The sequence below is a fragment of the Bufo gargarizans genome, chromosome 1 (genome assembly GCF_014858855.1).
Source record: "Bufo gargarizans isolate SCDJY-AF-19 chromosome 1, ASM1485885v1, whole genome shotgun sequence".
NCBI classification, from domain to species: Eukaryota; Metazoa; Chordata; class Amphibia; order Anura; family Bufonidae; genus Bufo; species Bufo gargarizans.
In genome coordinates this window covers 225,884,902-225,902,151 of record NC_058080.1, presented here as the reverse complement: position 1 = coordinate 225,902,151, position 17,250 = coordinate 225,884,902, and positions in this window count along the sequence as shown.

Sequence of the window (17,250 nt, the reverse complement as noted above, 5' to 3'; positions counted from 1 at the left end):
TGCGTCCGCGCGTCCGCGTCTGTTTTTTTCCTATCATTTGTATGGCAAACCTGTCTTAGATTTTTTTTTACTTTCCTTCATGTCTGGTGATCCTCCAAAAATAAAGGAAGACACACGGAAACAAAAACGGATCACGGAACAACGGAACCCCATTTTGCGGAACGGAACACAACAACGGTCGTGTGCATGAGGCCTTAGACAGGAAAACACATAACTGACTTTGTGTATATTTTTTTATTTCTTATTTTAATATGTGGATATTTTGGCTTATATTGACGTATTTATTTATATTTTGATACAATAAATATCTGTTTTCGGTACAATTCCTGATGTTTGAGTGCCTGTTAATGTTTTTGAAATATTACTTTGCACTTACAGACTGTGGGGCAGTCTGATAACAGTGCACCTATATCCAGAAACCAAAGCGGGAGAGCCCCTACAATTCTCTTCTACAGGCACATTGTACTGCGAATGGCTGCAGACTTTCTGTGTTCACACCGGTATCACGGCATCTGTTTTTGCAGGAGTAATGACGGATATGATGGATCATTTATGATCCCTTTTCTATGTACATCTTTATCTATTCTGTTAGCATTCAAGGTTCATTTTACAATGTAAAATTTGATATGGAAAATATCTGCCAAATAAACCTGCACTTTAAATGTTAACATACTGTATGTAGCTAAATCTTAAAATATTGAGTTCTTTTTGCTTTAACATGATCCCATATTTTAAACATAGCACTGTATACAAAGAGAAGACGAAGGATCAGGGCTGAACTAAATAGCAGCAGTGTCAAACAAATCCCAACAACCCTCATACAATATCATGAGAAAATACCGCCATACAATGCAGGGAATTTAGCTTTATTTAGGCACACGCCTCACCACTTCCTTAAAGTGACTCTGTCTCCACAGACCTCCCTATTATAACCAAGAGAACTGCGAAACAGACAACTTCAGGGCTGTCTTTCTCGGAATCCCAGTGCAACGCCAGGGTCAGGCAAGATTGCATCACACTGCCTGGCCCTGTCAATCAAAGCTGTGAGGGTGCGGCTGGACACTAGAAGGAATGAGTTTTGGCATGATGAGGACAACAGTGATGCCCTCGTTGCACCAAACAGCTCATTGGTATATTAGAAAAAAGTTGACAACTCAGGAATGGAGCCTTCGATCAGGAAGGGGCTAGAAATGTTATATTCTGGTGACCATACCCTATCTAACAGTGCTCTAGGTTTGATAGGGAGGTCTGTGCTGAAGGACTCCGTTTAAAATATGTAAACCATCAACGCAAGCAGAAAAATAGAAGTGGAACTCAGAAACAGCTCATTACATGTACAGAGACAAGAGTACACTACCACTACACCAATAATGCCGCCATACAGTAAAAAGTTCCTTCCCGACTCCAATCAGGCAATCAGAATAACTCCCTGGATCAACGACCCCTCTCTAGTAGCTATAGCCTGTAATAATATTACGCTCCAGAAATACATCCAGGGCCCTCTTGAATTCCTTTATTGTACCCACCATCACCACCTCCTCAGGCAGAGAGTTCCATAGTCTCACTGCTCTTACCGTAAAGAATCCTCTTCTATGTTTGTGTACAAACCTTCTTTCCTCCAGACGCAGAGGATGTCCCCTCGTCACAGTCACAGTCCTGGGGATAAATAGCTGATGGGATAGATCTCTGTACTGACCCCTGATATATTTATACATAGTAATTAGATCTCCCCTCAGTCGTTTTTTTTCTAAAGTGAATAGCCCTAATTTTTATAATCTTTCAGGGTACTGTAGTTGCCCCATTCCAGTTATTACTTTAGCTGCCCTCCTCTGGACCCTCTCCAGCTCTGCTATGTCTGCCTTGTTCACTGGAGCCCAGAACTGTACACAGTACTCCATGTGTGGTCTGACTAGTGATTTGTAAAGTGGTAGGACTATGTTCTTATCACGGGCATCTATGCCCCTTCTGATGCAACCCATTATCTTATTGGCCTTGGCAGCAGCTGCCTAACACTGTTTTTTGCAGCTTAGTTTGCTGTTTATTAAAATTCCTAGATCCTTTTCCATGTCAGTGTTACCGAGTGTTTTACCATTTAGTATGTACGGGTGACTTGCATTTTTCCTTCCCATGTGCATAACTTTACATTTATCAGTGTTAAACCTCATCTGCTACTTATCTGCCCAAGCCTCCAATCTATCCAGATCCCTCTATTACTTTACACAGTTTAGTGTCATCTGCGAAAATTGATATTTTACTGTGCAAGCCTTCTACAAGATCATTAATAAATATATTGAAGAGAATAGGGCCCAATACTGACCCCTGAGGTACCCCACTAGTGACAGTGACCCAATCTCAGTGTGTACCATTAATAACCACCCTCTGTTTTCTATTACTGAGCCAGTTACTTACCCACATACAGACGTTTTCTCCCAGTCCAAGCATTCTCATTTTATATACTAACCTTTCATGCTGTACAGTGTCAAATGCTTTGGAGAAGTCCAGATATACGACATCCATTGATTTGCCGCTGTCAAGTCTAGAACTTACCTCCTCATAGAAACTGATTAAATTGGTTTGGCATGACCGATCCCTCCGGAAGCCATGCTGATATGGCGTTATTTGCTTATTTTCGTTGAGATGCTCTAAGATAGCATCTCTCAGAAAACCTTCAAACAGTTTACCCACAACAGATGTTAAACTTACCGGCCTATAGTTTCCAGGCTCTGTTTTTGGACCCTTTTTGAATATTGGCACCACATTTGCCATGCGCCAATCCTGTGAGACATTCCCTGTCAGTATAGAGTCTGCAAATATCAGAAATAAGGGTCTGGCTATGACATTACTTAATTCCCTTAGGATACGGGGTTGTATGCCATCCGGTCCTGGCGATTTGTCTATTTTAATCTTTTTAAGTCGCTGTTGCACTTCTTCCTGGGTCAGACAGGACACTTTTAATGGGGAATTTATTTTTGCATTCTGCATGTCATCTGACAGTTTATTTTCCTCAGTGAATACATTGGAGAAAAAAATATTTAACAGCTTTGCTTTCTCCTCGTCGCTCTCTGCGACTCCCCCCTCATTACTCTTTAAAGGGCCGACACCTTCAGATTTATACTTTTTAACATTTATATAATTGAAGAACAACCATTCGGCCATGCTTCCATGGCACAAATACACATTGGCAAAAATCCTTAAGAATCGGAAGCTGCCAACGTTTTTCAGTTTGCACTGGATTCAGTGGGGCCAAATTGTAGAAACCATGGTGAGAATTGACAATTGTTGTTTTTCCTCAATGGCGTGGATTTCCATTAAAATCGATGGCATGCATGTGTTATGAAAAATGGGGCAACATTTTCTTTAAAAAAGGGCAGTGTGAACAAACTGTTTGGGCTTGAAAGCTTTGCCAAAATTAGTGCTGCAGAACTTGCTAACACCACTAATGCCAGGGGCCTTCTGGCTGGCGGCTCTAGTTTTATTCAAGGACTCAAATGTCTCATGAAACAAATTCAGTACACAACTTGCCAGAAAAAAAACCTTGAAAGGCTGCAACCCGCAACATGACCAGTGAGTGGCTGCACATAGACAAATGGAGGATAGACATCTTGTGACATAATATAGCAAAGTCATTGTTTTGAAAAGCTGGTTATCTGGTGACACAAGTATCAGGACATGTTTAAAAAGGTAACAGAGGACACATATGTACTGTCTATGCTAGAAACACTTTAAATAACTTCCCTTGTGCAGTAACATAAGGGCAATATAGGCAATTTATTACAGATCTGCCTGTTTTGTGTGCTACAAGATTACCTGCTTTTCCAAGCAACATGATTTTATAATATTGTCTCACAAGATGCCTATCCTATGTGTCTATGTATGGCCACCCCTTGGTTGTGATAAAATTTGAAGCCAGTCAAGTTTTTCTAACATCTTGGGATATTGGATTGGCTTCATGTGAAATTTGAGGTAAAGTAATAGTGGACACCACTGTATTTACTCATTATTACATTATCAATTTCTTCTAATAAACAATAGCGTTATATGAAAGCCTTTGTAATAAAGACTTTTTTTTAATGAACTCAAACACCCTCTTGCACCATTTATGAATGTTTAGGCCAGAACATATGAAAAGGCAGTCCTCAACATTGAAATTGCAACACCAACAAAGAAAAGTCACGGAATTATGGAAATCACAGAATCAATATACATGTTCATAATATGCAAATGATAAAAAATGAAGAAAAAAAAAATATTTAAAACATTCAGATTTATTCAATATTGAGTATGAGCGCCAAGCACAGATATTCATACTTGCATATCTTGGCATGCTTTTAGTGAGGTTATTAAAGGGGTTGGCCACTCTGAAAGCACTTCTATAAAGAAAGTAGGGAGATATTACACTTACTAATATATCTTCTTAAGCAGATCTGCCTGGTTTTCCTGCAGGCCCCCTCCGATCCTGCTCTCACCACGCCCCCTCCTGTCCTGCTCTCACCACACCCCCTCCTGTCCTGCTCTCACCAAATCCCCTCCTGTCCTGCTCTCACCACACCCCCTCCTGTCCTACTCTCACTACGCCCCCTCCTGTCCTGCTCTCTAAAAACAACCCCTGCTGTCCTGCTCTCACCATGCCCCCTCCACTCCTGCTCTCACCACGCCCCCTCCTGTCCTGCTCTCACCACGCCCACTCCTGTCCCGCTCTCACCACGCCCCCTTCTGTCCCGCTCTCACCACGCCCCCTCCTGTCCCGCTCTCACCACGCCCCTCCTGTCCTGCCTCTCACCACACCCCCTCCTGTCCTGCCTCTCACCACACCCCCTCCTGTCCTGCCTCTCACCACACCCCCTCCTGTCCTGCCTCTCACCACACCCCCTCCTGTCCTGCCTCTCACCACACCCCCTCCTGTCCTGCCTCTCACCACGCCCCCTCCAGTCCTGCTCTCACCACGCCCCCTCCAGTCCTGCTCTCACTACGCCCCCTCCTGTCCTGCTCACACTACGCCCCCTCCTGTCCTGCTCTCCCCACGCCCCCTCCTGTCCTGCTCTCACTACGCCCCCATCTGTCCTGCTCTCACCACGTCCCCTCCTGTCCTACTCTCACCACACCCCCTCCTGTCCTACTATCACCACGCCCCCTCCGGTCCTGCTCTCACTACACCCCCTCCTGTCCTGCTTTCTAAAAACACCCCCTCCAGTCCTGCTCTCACCACGCCCCCTCCAGTCCTTCTCTCACCACGCCACCTCCTGTCCTGCTCTCACCACGCCCCCTCCTGTCCTGCTCTCACTACGCCCCCTCCTGTCCTGCTCTCACCACGCCCCCTCCTGTCCTGCTCTCACCACGCCCCCTCCTGTCCTGCTCTCACCACGCCCCCTCCTGTCCTACTCTCACCACACCCCCTCCTGTCCTGCTCTCACCACGCCCCCTCCTGTCCTGCTTTCACCACGCCCCCTCCAGTCCTGCTCTCACTACGCCCCCTCCTGTCCTGCTCACACTACGCCCCCTCCTATCCTGCTCTCACCACGCCCCCTCCTGTCCTGCTCTCACCACGCCCCCTCCTGTCCTGCTTTCACCATGCCCCCTCCTGTCCTGCTCTCACTACACCCCTCCTGTCCTGCTCTCACCACACCCCCTCCTGTCCTGCTCTCACCACGCCCCCTCCTGTCCTGCTCTCACCACACCCCCTCCTGTCCTGCTCTCACCACACCCCCTCCTGTTCTGCTTACACTACGCCCCCTCCCGTCCTGCTCTCACCATGCCCCCTCCTGTCCTGCTCTCACCATGCCCCCTCTTGTCCCGCTCTCACCACGCCCCCTCCTGTCCTGCTCTCTCCACGCCTCCTCCTGTCCTGCTCTCTCCACGCCCCCTCCTGTTCTGCTCTCTCCACGACCCCCCCTGTCCTGCTCTCTCCACGCCCCCTCCTGTCCTGCTCTCACCACGCCCCTCCTGTTCTGCTCTCACCACGCCCCCTCCTGTCCTGCTCTCACAGCAGCCTGTCTCGTCCATCCCTTGCACTTGCCATGGAGGATCTACCTTGTCCATGCCTGATAGAGTGTGCTGCTGTCTGGGTCCTAAAGCACCCTGCTTGTATCAGAGGTGCTTTCCTTCTGTGACTAGCACTCCTGGCTGTGGCAGGGGCTTAGCAGGGACACTTGTTAAAAGCTAAAATAAAGAAACTTTTGCATGAGGAAGGGAGACTGAGGGGAAGCTGTGATGGCTGATCTGACTGCAGGCTCTGCCCCCTCTGTTTCCCTGTACTGAGAGGATCCTGCCTGCATGTTAGGATGTAGCAGAGCCAGGGAAGTGCTGTGGACCACAACAGTGATCCGTGCTAACGGTAGCCTACGAGTGCACTCCGGCCCCATTCACTTTAATGGGGACAGGTCGGAGATGCGGCCGCAGCACGGCAAACATGCCAAGAGGCGGCCGGACAAAAAAATGCAGCGTGCTGGGCATCAGTGAATGTAAATGGAGCCAGTGGGTGTATACTTAGACACTATGTAGGAGCACTAGAAGACGCATCTTTGATGACATCAGCACTTTATTCATTGTGTTATTGGCCACTCCTGTGTGAGTGGGAGTGTTTTGATGTATTTAAGCAGGTACTTTTAGATTTCACATTGTGTTTAATAAAGGCTGTGAATCAGCCGAAACGTCACGACCTGTTGCACGTTTGTTCACTTGGCGGTTCCCATTAAAGGGATTTTTGTACCGGATATGCTGCCTCCATCTTCTTTCTTGGGACCTGTGGTCTTCTATACATCGGAGAGACCACACAAACGATCAGGGATCGTATTGGGAAACCTAAATCTACTATCCGTACTAAAATTTTAATGTTACCTATTCCATTTCATTTTGAGCAGTGCAAGCATGGGATAGCTCAACTGAGGTTCCAGGTATTGGAACAGGTTAAAAAGACCTAAGAGAGGAGGGGACATGAAGAAACTGTTAATTCGCAGAGAGGCTTATTGATTCATATGCTGAATACTTTACACCCGAGGGGCCTTAATAGGGATTATGAGATCATGCATATTTGACATGTTATTCATATTTATTTTTATTATTTTTCAGACATCAATTATCCATTGAGGGATCTCATACACCTGAAAATATGGTCTGTGATAGTCATATGTATTTTGAAACACAGTTTGAGACATGAACCTTGTTTTTTCAGCTTCTGATATATGGATTGACAGTTTTGTTCATTTATTTGCCCCTCCCACCACCTGTTGTGGGGAAGGGAGGTGGTCATAACGTCATAAGGGGAGGAGTTATCCTATTATTTATATCTGGTTATTTTAGTATATCTGTATCCATCCGTTGATAAAGGCATGCTTGCCGAAACGCGTCCTGGATTGAGGACATCTTTTGATTTGATGCAATATAACATCACGTATATTCAAGACACGACTGCTGGGATTTTTCTTTGATTACACGTGGAGATTACTTCCTATCCCGTGCGACGTGCAAACACAGTGATTGTCGGCTGATTTCTTTTGTGAATTATCAATATGAATAGACCTTGAAGGTAGAAATATTCATATGTTGAATACCTAGGCCCTTTTATCCCTATAAGGCCCTGGAATGAGGTTAGGACCAGAGACAACCCATTCCTCCCCAGATGGACGAATGGAAGTCTCTGTCTCAGGCCAATATACAAACAACAGGGAATATAACAAACATAAAACAATAAGAAAAGACAAGACTTATCTGAAAGTAGAAAACTGGCAACTCCAGAAGCACCACAGAGTACAACCGACCAGCTAGTTAGAAGGCAGGAAGAAAATAAAAAAAAACGCACCTCCAAGAGTGAGAAGCGTCTACCTATGGGAAAGGTATATTACCCACAAGCAACACCTGAAGCAAGGGGTGTGGAATTCACCAAAACACAGACACAATGAGATCCACAGTGAACTTGTCAATTTAACCCACGAGTTGCCAGTCTCTCCGATCTCCTGGTACCTGCCATGGGAACGTCTGTGACAGCGGGTTCCTGGGGAAAGAGGATACTGATTAGCCTACCTTTGTACCTAGAAATCTCCCCAGTTTTTTATATGGATATAGGCTGATTGAGATGCTGTCTCATGCCTATCTGTATGTACTGCAGTCAATCTACTGTGCCATCTGTTTCCATCCCCTGTGGGCTAGTCTGAAAGTCTGAACCTGTTCATACATGAATGAGGAAGTGGTTTAACCCATTGTGACCCTATTTTTAACAAAATGATCAAAATGATCTTCTGGTACACCCCTTTAAATGAATGTATATATATATATATATATATATATATATAAATATATATATCAGTAAAAAACAGAGCAGCACACCAGTATGGTGAAAAAAAGAAAGCTGTTTATTCACCCAGTGGTGATGCGACGTTTCGGCTCCAGCATGAAGCCTTTCTCAATGGGACACTATTCCCATTGGAACTTGCACCCTATTTCCAATATTCTAAGGTTGGTGCTGCCATTTATTATATTATATATTTATAGATCAATCATTGTAGCACACATGTTTATGCATAGCCACATTTCTACATTTCTCCCATTCTGTGAGTAACCCTTACTATACATTCAGTAGGTTCCATCTCTTTATTATTATGTTTATTACTCTTACATTAAAGTCTCAAACCTCTCGTTATGTATGTTTCAGCATACTGTTTACACTTCATAGATTTTGATGTACAATGTCTCATGCCTGTTGAATTTGTATATCGGAATAAAAGCACCATCACATGGTCTTCAGTCTCAGACAAGTGAATGGGTCAAATATAATTTTCAATGTGATAACACATTTTCAGATCCCTATTTTCAAACTATTGCTGATATATTATGTGAAAAGGATCTCTAGCAGTTTCAGGGACACTAATGGAAACAGTAACGTTAATCTTCATGTCTTAGTAAACTGTACTAAAAAATGTACCGAGTCGATGGTTGTTTTAGAAGACTATCCAAAGTTTAACCTGATAAATCTGAAAATTGTTGTCATAAATAATACAAAGCCCTGTCAGCAGAAACAGATGGTGCTTCTGGAAAGTCCTGTATAATTTCATAAGATTTTTTACATAAATCTTCGGTCTGGAACCAGTCAGAAACATGTAAAGGTATGTGTTGTTCTAAGAGGCTAACCTGCCTAGTAAGTGTGGCTGTAGCTCCTCTCATGCTGTTCCGGCTGTCCAGACCCACTTGTTCTCCTTTGCTCACCAGCAACGGGCCTGACTGCCAGCGTCCCATGGTGTTCTCCCTGCTGCAGGCCATGGCATGTTTTCCCCTGTTAGGCCCCCCTGGTGGGTTCCTAGGGTGTGCTCACGCTCTCCAGCTCATAAATAGCCAGGGCCCATGCACCCTAATCTTTTACAGCAGTATTTAAGGCACCTTTCCCTAGGGGAGGGTGTCTGAGCTTTAGGTTGTCTAGCTTATAAATTTCCTTTGAAGGTGTGCTGTTCTGTTTGTCTACCTTTGTACCACACTTTGCCTGTTTACAGATTCTGACCCTCTGCTGCCTGACCTGACTATTGCCTGTTTACCATAATGACCCTTTGTTTCTGACCTCAGATTAGTTTCACAGATTCATGCATATTCTGCCTGCCTTGACCTCTGCCTGTTTTCTCAGTACAAGCATTGGTTGATCCCTTGATGCTTCAGACTAGTGTCCCTCATGTTTTTACTCACATAACATGGATTCCCATGTATTAATTGCTACATATAGACATGCAGGAGACTTACAAAAAGTGTATTATATTATTCTAGAGATGACTGCATGTTGCTAGAAGTAAAAGGGTAGTATAGGAATATCACTGTCCTTTGTTCAAAATCAAGAAGTGATTAGTTTCATTTTGAATGTATAAATCATTACGGTTTATATAAACTTCAGTGTGCGGTAACTCGTGGAATCCCTTTGCCAAAGAGACTGTGTATGCGCAAGAACACAGGGCTCGGTAAGATTACATCGCCACTGCCTTCCCCTGTCACTCAAAGTGAGGAAGGCACTTTTGGTGCAACAGTGATGCCATCTGATGCACCAAAGAGCTAATTTTCATATCACAAAAATGACATGATTTCTCGGGAATGGAGGCAAAAATATGGACGGAGACAAAAACATATGATTAAGGAGACCATTAGGAATCTAACAGTTAATTTTGTTTAATACTGAGAAATGTGGTGACAGATTCCCTTTAACATTTATGGCACTGAATATTCCTCCAACAACAGCTCAATAAAATAATTGCCTTATCTATCCCAGTGCAAAAAAAAAAAAAGTTGCTGAAGCCAAATGCCAGAGTATCTTGGAGGTTTCCATCATGCAAGCTTCATACACAGTATATGATTTACACCTCTAGACCTTTTCTCACAAGTCACAACCCATTTCGGAATGATACTAGGTTACCTTTGTACTTGTAACAGTTATAGTGCCTGCACTCTATTATACCATAGCTCTATACTGCATGTATGCAAGTAATGAATGAAGACTACTGAACAAACTCCATTTACATTAAGTATAATGCCTTAAGAAATAGGTGTATTCAAGACAGTACAGTGGGTGTATAACCACTGCACCAACCAACACTATGCTAGTCCTAAGGGTGTTATCCTGCAGTCCTCTGGTTTTACCCTTTAACTTTTATAACATCTATGTAGGGATCTGGTCTTCACTGCAGGGGAGCCAACAGGCCACTACCTCTTGGAATAGTCCCTGTGTGGTTGGCTGCTGACCCATGGAGGTCAGAAACATCGGTGTGAAACACAGAGGGATCAGGCAATACTCACAGTCAGGAAACAGGCAGAGGTCAGCGCAGGCAGTGTATGTGTGAATCTGTGAAACTAGTCTGAGGTCAGGGCAGGCAGCAAAGGGTCAATACAGTAAAAAGACAGTTTACTTTTACGCTGTGGTGTTTCTGTATGAGAATCCGCATGACAAAAACACATGTAATCTGCAATGTGGGCAAGTAACCTATGTGTTTAATTTCCCTGCAGTGCTACCACAGGGTAAAGTAATCGTTACACAGTCCTACTGATGTCACGGTAGGGGGGCATAAGTGCAGCCCTGATATCCACCCACACCTCTATCCTTACCTACTTGCACGGCCCGTCCTAACTGACGGCGTACAACTTGGCGATGGTTAGATAAGTGCAGGTGCCTAAAGACAAATACAAATACCGTAGACAAAGCAAGGGTCAAGCCAGGAGGACGCGTAAATACCAAAAGGAGCTAGCAAGGTCGAGGTCAGAAACAAAGCCGAGGTCAGAAGCCAAACGGTCACGTCAAGTACAAAAGGAGGTAGCGAGGTCGAGGCCACAAACAGAGCCGATGTCAAATCACACACGAGATACACAATCCAAGAGAACGCTGGTGAAGGTAACAAAAGACCATACACAGGCAACCTGTGGCCAGCAGGCTGCCTGTTTAAATAGCCCTGACTGGTGAGGAGGCGTGCACAGCCGGGTCCTCCCTGCCACCTGGTCCCCATGGAGAAGAGGACACCGGCCGCGTCCTCGCTCCTGCACACAGACGGTATGTCGCAGGCTCCCCGTTACAGTACCCCCTCTTCCACGAGGGACCCTCGGACCCAAAAATTGCTGGAGTGGGTTTTTCCAGGTGAGTTAGATGGAATCTTCTCACTAGCCTCACAGCATGCATCTTTCTAGCCAGCACCCAAGACCTCTCCTCAGGACCAAAGCCCTTCCAATGGACCAAATACTGCAGAGAGTTCTGGACCATTCTCGTATCAATATAATCCTAAAGATCTCGAATTTTGGTTGACCAGCCACCTCCACTGGTGGTGGAGATTCCTGTGAAGGGGATAAAGGTGACACATTCTTTTTAAGTAAAGACTTGTGAAAAACATTATGGATACGAAAAGAGTCGGGTAATCTTAACTTAAAAGATACAGGATTAATCATGCCCACAATCTCACCCAATAAACCGTGGTGCAAACTTATTTGAGGGTACCTTCAAAGAAAATTTCTTGGTGAACAGCCACACTTTATCACCCAACTCAAAATCTACTCCTCGAGAGCGCTTTTTATCTGGGTTACTTTTTTGAATTTCCTGGGCTTTTCTCAGGTTTGGCTGAACCTGGGCCCAGACTGCACAGTTCTCTAGCCATTACATCAGCCTCTGGAGTTTGCGAAGAGGACGGCGAAAACAAACTAAATTGCAGATGAAAACCAAGATTACAGTAAAACTGAGACATACCAGTAGACAAATTCACCTGGTTGTTAATGGTGAATTCAGCCAGAGGGAGATGTTTCACCCACAGCTGTTGGTTATCGGAGACATAGCACCTCAAATACTGCTCTAGAGACTGGTTCGAATGTTCAGTTTGACCGTTGGTTTGCGGATGAAAGGCCGAACAAAAAGACAGAGATGTTACATTTACGACAAAATCCCTCCAAAACCTTGAAACAAATGGGACATCTCTATCCGAAACAACATTCCCTGGGATTCCGCTTAATCGTATAACATGATCAACAAACAGGGAAGCCAGAATCTTTGCATTAGGCATTTTTGACAGAGGGATGAAGTGTACCATTTTACTAAATCTGTCCACCACCACCCACACAACTGACTTACCCTCAGAAAACCGGTAAGTCGGTGATGAAATCCATTGAAATATGAGACCACGGCCTATTCGGGATGGGCGGTGGTCGTAACTCACTCACAGGACGGGACCTAGGGGTCTTGGACCTGGCACAAACCTCACATGCGGAAACATATGGGTGGACAACTCTAGACAAGGTGGGCCACCAATAAAACCTGGAAACAAGTTCCTTGGTGGCATTAATACCCGGATGTCCACTAAAAACTGAGTTGTGACACTCACCCAACAGTCAGAGACGTAAATGACCAGGGACAAATAACTTATCACTAGGAGATTGTACCGGAGCCAAGAGTTGTCCTGCAGAAATTTTGGTCGTCAAATCAGCGGAGACCGAAGCCACAATGACTCCTGCTGGCAATATAGGTTCAGTTGGAGTGTCAGGAGGTTGGAAAGCACAGAAACTTTGGGACAGAGCACCAGCTTTAATATTTTTACTTCCTGCCTGAAAGCAATACAGAAGTTTAAAACGGGTGAAAAACAATGCCCATCTAGCCTGTCTGAGGTTTTTATGGTCACTAAGAACAGTAACCCGATGTAGGGCCCCTTCCAAAAAATGACGCCACTCCTCAAAGGCCCACTTAATAGCAAGCAATTCTCTGTTCCCAATATCATAATTTCTCTCGGTAGGAGAGAACTTATGAGAGAAAAATGCGCACAGTCTCAGGTTTGTGAAAGTTGATGACCCCTGGGAGAGTCCCACTCCTACTCCATCCTCGGAGGCATCGACCTTTTCTTGGTCAGGTTGGACCAAAATAGGGGCGTTAGCAAAACACCTCTTGAGTGTTTCAAAAACCTTAATGGCTTCGGGAGACCAATTCACTAAATCCGCTCCCTTTCTTGTTAGGTCAGTGAGAGGCTTAACCCCTTAAGGACTCGGCCCTATTTCACCTTGGACTTGGCCATTTTTTGCAAATCTGACCAGTATCACTTTAAGTGCTGATAACTTTAAAACACTTTGACTTATCCAGGCTATTCTGAGTATGTTTTTTCGTCACATATTGCACTTCATGACACTGGTAAAATGAAGTAAAAATAAATCATTTTTATTTATAAAAAAATAGCAAATTTACCCAAAATTTTTTTTAAATTGGAAATTTCCAAGTTTAAATTTCTCTACTTCTATAATACATAGTAATTCCTCCAAAAACAGTTATTACTTTACATTCCCCATATGTCTACTTCATGTTTGGATCATTTTGGGAAGGATATTTTATTTTTTGTTACAAGGCTTAGAAGTTTAAAAGCAAATCCTGAAATTTTTCAGAATTTTTTAAAAACCCAATTCTTAGGGACCAGTTCAGGTCTGAAGTCACTTTGCGAGGCTTACATAATAGAAACCACCCAAAAATGACCCTATACTTTAAACTACACCCCTCAAGGTATTCAAAACTGATTTTACAACTTTGTTAACCCTTTAGGTGTTCCACAAGAATTAATGGAAAATAGAGATACAATTTCAAAATTTCACTTTTTTGGCAAATTTTCCATTTTAATAATTTTTTTCCAGTTACAAAGCAAGGGTTAACAGCCAAACTAAACTCAATATTTATGGCCCTGATTCTGTAGTTTACAGAAACACCCCATATGTGGTCGTAAACCGCTGTACGGGCACACGGCAGGGCGCAGAAGGAAAGGAATGCCATACGGTTTTTGAAAGGCAGGTTTTGCTGGACTGGTTTTTTTGACACCATGTCCCATTTGAAGCCCCCCTGATGCACCCCTAGAGTAGAAACTCCATAAAAGTGACCCCATCTAGGAAACTTCACCCCTCAAGGTATTCAAAACTGATTTTACAAACGTCGTTAACCCTTTAGATGTTTCACAAGAATTAATGGAAAATAGAGATACAATTTAAAAATTTAACTTTTTGGGCAGATTTTCCATTTTAATAATTTTTTTCCAGTTACAAAGCAAGGGTTAACAGCCAAACTAAACTCAATATTTATGGCCCTGATTCTGTAGTTTACAGAAACACCCCATATGTGGTCGTAAACCGCTGTACGGACACACGGCAGGGCGCAGAAGGAAAGGAATGCCATACGGTTTTTGAAAGGCAGGTTTTGCTGGACTGGTTTTTTTGACACCATGTCCCATTTGAAGCCCGCCTGATGCACCCCTAGAGTAGAAACTCCAAAAAAGTGACCCCATTTTAGAAACTACGGGATAGGGTGGCAGTATTATTGGTACTAGTTTAGGGTACGTATGATTTTTGGTTGCTCTATATTACACTTTTTGTGAGGCAAGGTAAGCTGTTTTGGCACCGTTTTTATTTTTTGTTATTTACAACATTCATCTGACAGGTTAGATCATGTGATATTTTTATAGACCAGGTTGTCACGGACGCTGCGATACCTAATATGTATACATTTTTTTTATGTAAGTTTTACACAATGATTTCATTTTTAAAGCAAAAAAATTAATGTTTTAGTGTTTCCATAATGTGAGAGCCATAATTTTGTTCAGTTTTTGGCGATTATCTTAGGTAGGGTCTCATCTTTTGCGGGATGAGATGACGGTTTGATTGGCTCTATTTTGGGGTGCATATGACTTTTTGATCGCTTGCTATTACACTTTTTGTGATGTAAGGTGACAAAAAATGCTTTATTTAGCACAGTTTTTATTTTTTACAGTGTTCATCTCAGGAGTTAGGTCATGTGATATTTTTATAGAGCCGGTCGATACGGACGCGGCGATACCTAATATGTATACTTTTTTTTATTTATGTAAGTTTTACACAATAACAGCTTTTTTAAAACAAAAAAAATGATGTTTTAGTGTCTCCATATTCTGAGCCATATTTTTTTGGGGCTATTGTCTCAGGCTCATTTTTTGTGGGATGAGATGACGGTTATATTGGTACTATTTTGGTGGGCAAACAACTTTTTGATCGCTTGCTGTTGTACTTTTTGTGATGTAAGGTGACCAAAAAATGGTTTATTTAGCACAGTTTTTATTTTTTATGGTGTTCATCTGAGGGGTTAGGTCATGTGATATGTTTATAGAGCCGGTCGATACGGACACGGCGATACCTAATGGGTATACTTTTTTCCCCCTATTTTTTACCAATTTTTTTTAACTTTATTTTGGGAAAATGACGTTTTTGTTTATTTTTACTTGAAACTTTTAATTTTTGGAGGGAAAACTTTATTTTGGGACTTGAACTTTTGTGGGTCTAATCCCCTTTACAATGCATTCCAATACTTCTGTATTGGAATGCATTGGCTGTATGAGTAATACTGTGTGTATTACTCATACAGCTTCCGGCCTGTGAGATTCAGGGGGCTGTATCTCACAGGCTCGTCACCGGAAGGCAGCGCGATGCCTTCCTTAGACATCACGCTGCCTTCCATGCCATTGGGTCCCCCCTACAGCCGCATGGGGACCCGATGGCACCGCCACCCGCCGCTACCGCACCAGGTAAAAGCCGCAAACCGCAGGTCTGAATTCACGTGTGGTTTGTGGCAATCGCCGACACGTGTGATTTCAGCGGACATCCTGTTCCGATTAACCTCCTGCCTCGCCGCAATCGCGTTTTAAAGTTAGGACGTACCGGTGCGCCCTGGGTCCTTAAGGACTCAGGAAACAGGGTGTACCGGTACGCCCTAAGTCCCTAATTGGTTAATGAGAACCGAATTTTTTTTGATAAATTTCCGGTAGTAATTGGAAAAAACCCAAAATAGAGAAGGGTCTTACCCATTCCAGAATCGCCTGCACCTTCCCTGGATCCATCTTATAGGATTGGGGTGTAAGAACATACACCAAAAACAATGTATACATTTTTCACCTTTAGCAAATAGTTGGTTTTTTCGAAGAACCTCCAGTACCTGTCTAGTGTGGCTAACATGAGACTCCCAATCGGGTGAATAAATCAAATTATAGTCTAAATAAACGATCAAGAATTTTCAAATGAATGAAAATATTATTGACAAAATTCTGGAAAATCGCTAGGGCATTACTTAAACCAAATGGCATCACTAGATATTTATAATGCCCCTCAGGGTTATTAAAAGCAGTTTTCCACTCATCCCCCTCCTTAATATGAATGAGATTATATGCTCCCCTGAGGTCGAGTTTAGTGAACCATTGGGCTCCAAGGACCTGATTAAACAGGTCTGGAAACAACGGTAAAGGGTATTGATTTTTGACAGTAATTTTTTTCAACTCTCGATAATTCAGGGTCTTAACCCACCATCTTTTTTTTCAACAAAGAAAAATCCTGCCCCTATAGGGGAAACCAAAGGTCTGATCTGACCTTTTTGTAAACTTTCCTTCAAATAGTCCCTCATAGACCTCCGTTCAGGGCCAGATAGATTATAAATACAACCCTTAGGGTACTTGGATCCTGAAATAAGTTTGATAGCACAATCATATGGTCTATGAGGGGGAAGAAACTCAGCATCAGACTTGGAAAACACATCACTGAAGTCACTGATGTAAGAGGGCAGGCAATTTGATTCAGAAGCAATTCCAGCTTGAATAACTGGTAAACAGCATGACTCACACTTTTGTCCACATTTTTCTAATTCACCCGTGGACCAGTTGATAATTGGATTATGAATTTGAAGCCAGGGCCTGCCCAAAACTACTTCTACGGGTAAATTTTCAAATAAAAAAAGGAACAACTCTCCATTTGACTAACCCCCACCATCAAGGTTAC